Genomic DNA, 6,000 nt, shown 5'->3' on the forward strand with positions numbered 1-6,000 from the left:
AGTGGCGGCTTTGATGATCTTCGTGTTAGGGTTTTAGTTTTTTTTTTTAGGGTTGTGAGAGAACCTGAGAACCTGATATCATGTTAAGAGACAATGAAATGGAAGTTGTGTGTATTATTGAGTCGGAATCATGTTTAAATAGATTACAATATGGGCTATATGTGCCGAACATAAGACTATCAATAATAATGTCGTATAATCCTTAACCGTTTTTATCATTTTGGCTAACCGCAATTTGATGGACTAACATAGCTGCGCATCCAAGACCCTTGTCTAAAAGCTCACCCACTTTACATGTACTATGTTGTCTGACGATTAAATTTCCAAGCTAGTCATTAGAGAGCGGTGGGCTAAACCTTGGTCGTGCGTCCATCACTAACCCACAACATGTCTTAAGCTCGGGACGTAGTTTCCTAGCACAAGTTATGGACCGCCACATTAACCCGGACAAGGCTTGGAAGGAGGAGATGTTATGGACCCCACATTCTTCATTAGCCTTAGCTTTGAGCTTACTGGTTGAATCGGATGAGAAGTGGAATAGTCGCTCACGTAATACAACCTGATTTTTGTTTTGGCTTATGGATTCGATAACTTTATCGGTTTTAGGCACCTTAAGGACTGGACCGCACCCGTTAGGGAAGTAAGGTTTGAAAACCGGATTTCGAGATATTGTTTGCTCGGTAACGTTATCTTTATTGTTATTACTCAATTGAATGAATATTTCAGACAACGAATTGATGAAATGCCATTGAGAGTTACCGTCCACTAAAGAGTGATTCATGGTAAACCCAATGAAAATCCCGTCGATAAGCTCAGTTACTTGAACCGACAAAAGTGGTCTAGTATGTCCATCATAATTAATCGATTTTTCACCTAGATCAAAGAAGGATCGAACGATAGGAAGGACAATGATTGACGAAGAATATTAGACACTGTCTCATCCACGGTCGCATGGATGAGCAGGGCACCGGGGCCCTTGGTGCAATCAAGGTATACCCATGTCCCATTTTCATCGGGTAATGCTTCAACCGAAAATCGATCGGCTAAAGGGTAGAAGTGGACGAGGGCGATCTCTAAAAAGTCTTTTAACGTCTCTAGAAAATGAGATTGTATATTTGTGGGTTTAGTAGAGAAGAGAAGACCCTTTTGAAGTTGATCTAATTGCAAGAATACCAAATCAGAAGAGCCTAAGAAGTAAGGTTGTTTAGAGGCTTCAGTCTCATATTTGGGTTTCACAAAACACTGTGAAATGATTTTAATTTGGTCATTGAAATTGGCCATTTAACTGAGTTTTTCACACTAGATTAGAAGTTTAGCAACTTGTGAATGCAGTTGTATAGAAAAATGGTACGCCTACGTTCAACTATTTATTTCAAAGGTTATTTCGTTTCATATCTCCAATGTGTGGACAGCAGCAAAAAAAAAAAACAGCGGAAAAAAGAAAAAAAACTACCGACAGGCGACGGCTGTCTTTCTTTGAGAAAGGACAACACGAGCTGTCTCTGATAGACACATCACACATTAAGTGTCGGCTAATTCTCATGAATTAATCAGAACTAGGAATAGACCGGCCTAAGACACCTATAGGCTATGAGGCCTATAGCCTATCCCGCCTATGAGTGTTATGACCAAATCATTTCTCAGAAAAAAAGCAAAAGAAAAAAAAAATACCAAGATCATGTAAAATCACTTTTTTTTTACCACTTTTTGGTTGGTGAATTTTCATCTTTTTATTTGCAGTTAATAATTAATATAAGTCCTCAACAGAGTTTAGGCTTTTTTTTGGAAAATGAGATGGCGGCATCGGGTGGTAGTTGGTACTCAAATTAGGCGCCACCGAGGGTATTAAGGTAAATTAAATAGATATTTTCATTTCCCACCTCTAAATTTTGAATTTCAAATTAATTTGTAGAAAAGGGCAATTTAGGAACTTAAATTGTATAACTAATTATAATTAATTGTAAACAGATGAAAAACCAGTATAATTTTCCTAGGTTTTGCCAGCTTTTGTGGAGGAATTACAAGCACCATGAGTGCAGGGTTTGTTTACAAACTAGAGTTCCTTTGAGTATACTCGTAGTAAATTAGTAATTACGGGTGTTCTATGATGGGCACCACTCCTTAGATCAAAACTAAACATGGAATTCCGAGACTCCCCGAATGCGTCATTATCGTCCGCTGCTTCACTGGGTACTAGAGTTCGTATTTGATTCATGAGCAAGGTGGGTTAAATTAAGAGAAAACATTTGTTACTTATCACAATTTCAGAATTCATACCGACATATCATATTGTATTTCTCTTTTATTGGCTTATAAATGAAAAAACGAACCCCAATGATGAAAAATAATTACAACGAAATTAATTTAGAGTAAATTAGGTTACTATCAATTTAATTTATTTAGAGTTTTGTTAATTTAGATATTGAATAATAAAATTACATATCTACCCTTAAACCTTTGGCGCAAACACAAAAAAAAATTATTTTATTTTCTTATTTTTATTTTTCTTTTATTATGGTGGAGCCGAGATTAAGTGCTATCGGGTGGCGCCCTATCGCTATCCTTTTTTTTTGTTAAATATAATTTGAATTGTTGGATGTAAACTTGTTAAATGGGTTGAAGAGACGAACTAGGATTTACGAGTCTTTAGTTCGAGATTCAAATAAAATACGGGTGGCCTGCAAGCCTGGGGTATGTCTTGGATTTGGTAAAATAGGAGCCAAGTCTATACAAGTTTGCGGTTGAGTTTGGGTAAAATACATGTCCATTAACGAGTTTTTATGGCGTTTTTTTTTTAAAAAAAATACATGATATGGTACCTGTAGAAATGTCAGCAACAAAAAAAAAATTATGACTCAAATAACAAAGCTATAGTACAAGAAAGGACATCACATAATCTAAAGAAGAGGAAAAAGCAACTGGCAACAGCAAAGCATCAAGCATATAGAGTCAGCTAGTTGTACTAGGATCTCTGTTTTATCTGCGTCAGTGTTTTATCCTCAGTGTATTGTCCAATTCATTAGCTGTACATGTTTATATACTCATCAGCATTTACTTGTAAGGCGTCTCATTCAATACATTTAATATATCATCAAATTCTCTCAAATTCACATCATTTCTTGTTAATGTCTTCCAATTCCTGCAGAATGCATAAATGCAATATGGTATCAGAGCCTCGGGAATGAGGAGACTGATAACCATACAAGAAGTGCATTTATCCATCTCAAGAGCATTTACTCATCTTCAACCACCTGTACGAGTATTTGCCTATTTATTCAGTGGTTTCTGCCCTTCAAACTCAGAAACAACTTCACTGCATAACCTCAACAACACAATCTCAACAAAATGGTGAACACAACAAGCAGAACAATTTCTGAAAATCCTCCTCACAACAATGAAATTTCCAACAACATTGTTGTTGAAAACTCTTCCACCTCCTCCACTGCTCCATTAACTATGGACCCAACAGATCCTTTCTACCTACATCCAGCTGAAAGTACTCACCCTGTCATGGTGGATACTAAGCTTTCAGGCATTGAGAATTATCTGGAATGGTAGTGGCAAATGAAGATTTCCATATGCTCCAAAAGAAAACTAGGTTTTTTTACTGATGTGATCAAAAGGCCCACCAATGATGCTTTCAAAGAGTCTGGTTGGGACACCCGCAACTGCTTGCTCAAAGCCAGGATCATGCACAATGTTGAGTTGCCAATCAAAAGATCTGTCATGTACACTAAGACAGCAAAAGGAGATATAGGACTATCTTCAAGGTCAGTTCTCTGTAAGAAATGGAGGAAGAAAATTCAAGCTCAACAAGGAACTTGATGAGCTTTCTCAAGGTGAGAAGACTGTCAATAAATACTTCACTGAACTCAGGATTTTGTGGCAGAGTCTTGAGATCATGAGTGACTGGACACCAATCACACAAGTCACTCCTGAAGTAAATGCTTGGTTGAATTCTCAACTGAAGGAACAAGAGGAGAGAAAACTATTCCAGTTCCTGAATGGCTTGAACTCATCCTATGCCACCATGAGAAGCCATGTGCTTATGATGTCCCCACTGTCAACAGTGGAAGAAACAGTTGCAATTTTTCAGCATAAAGAAGCTCAGAGAAAGAACTACAAAGGTAGTGAAAAATGTGAAGCTGAAACCACAGCATTCTATGCTGGCCAGAGTCAGAGGGAACCTGATGCTCCTTCTGATTAGTTACCACCTGCACCAACCTTCCCTCTGTGCAAAAGGAAGGGTCACACTAGGGACAAATGTTGGAAGGTGATTGGATATATATCCATCTGATCACCCTGTCTCCAAGAGATTTCCAGAGAACTCTCAGGCATACAATCAGAGAGGTGGTCATCAAGGTTCAGGATCTAGAGGATTCAGGCCTGGAATGCACAAGGGAAAGTACAACTCTAGTGTTCAGTATGGGAAGAGGTCAGCTAATGTTGCTATATGAGCTGATCAGGGAGATGCTAGTGGTGACACAATTACTCTAACAACACAATAATTTGAACAACTAATGAACAAAGGAAAGGGCACTGGTTACCCTGACTCGGATGATGAAATGGAGGTGAACTTTGTAGGTATGGTCTCACTGAACTGTAATTATGCCTCCAACTCTTTACATGAATAGATCATAGACTCTGAAGCTTCAGATCACATGGTGTCTGATCTAAGCATACTGGACAAAGTGTTTAAATTAAAACACAAACCAAAAATCAACCAACCTAATGGGAAAACAACTACTGTTTCTCATACTAGTACATATAAATTCACTAATGGCATTACTCTGAAGTCAGTGTTCTTTGTTCTTGACTTTAAACATAATCTTATGTTTGTAAAAAAATAACAAGAGATGAACAATGCTTTGTTGTGTTTTATGCAAACCTATGTGTCATACAGAACTCTGATTCCAGGAGGATTAAGGCACTTGGAAGAGAAAGGAAGGGTGTCTACTATCTATTAAATAATGAAAGGACATCACACCCAAACCTAGCTAATGTGTCCATCAGGTTGAATGAACCGGAATTATGTAATGATAAATTAAGTAGTTTTCTTCTAATTAAGGGAATGAGTCAGGGGGCATAATTTTCAGTCCTTGTAATGCACCTGACAAACTATGTACTTGCAACACCCCCTTCTTACCCAGCCAAGGTAATTGGGAAATGTTACCATCTCGGTTACCCTAGGCAGTACATCGGAGATACAATCAAGAAACATTTATTATAAATAAAAAAGTTTAGTTATTACAAACATAAACTAATAAATAAAATACAACTCATGACCACTATAATCTTCTAACCAACTATACTCGTCTTGTGACTCATCGAGCTCGTCCCGTCTCCCGCGTGCTATCCAAACAACCATTACTTAACCTGTTCCTCATATGATCGGAAATATCATATGGATCGACACAGGCCACCCCGGAAATAGGTGACAATTACACGGACACACAAACGTCAGTTTCAAAAAATAAAGTGTCACAGACTCGAGTGTGTAAATATGCAACATGACTATGATATGGATGACATACTATCAAATGACCACCATCACGGTACCGGGACACGCCCAGACATACTGACAACCACACTGGTACTAGGACACGCCCAGACATACTGACAACCACACTGGTACTAGGACACGCCCCGACATACCAACATCAACAAACAGGTACCGGGACACGCCCAAACGTACCGAGTCCGGAAGCCAACCGGATTCCCTGCCAGACGTCGTGTCTCAACCAGACGAGTCCCTCTGTAACCTAAGTCATTAATGTGCACATTCCTCTTGGAGTGGGAAGCTCTAAGAGGCGACCCGAGCGTGAGACGGCCTCCCAACCGTCTCACGTCTCCATAACAACAAGTAATACACCAATTCCTCCGACATATAAGACAATACAATAATTGCAAAACACCGTACAACATACCAATTACCGACTTATTCAATGCTAACCAATATCATGTTATAATGCAACGACCATAAAATATATTAAAATTAAG

This window comes from Silene latifolia, chromosome 11, assembly GCF_048544455.1.
Source record: "Silene latifolia isolate original U9 population chromosome 11, ASM4854445v1, whole genome shotgun sequence".
Taxonomy (NCBI): domain Eukaryota; kingdom Viridiplantae; phylum Streptophyta; class Magnoliopsida; order Caryophyllales; family Caryophyllaceae; genus Silene; species Silene latifolia.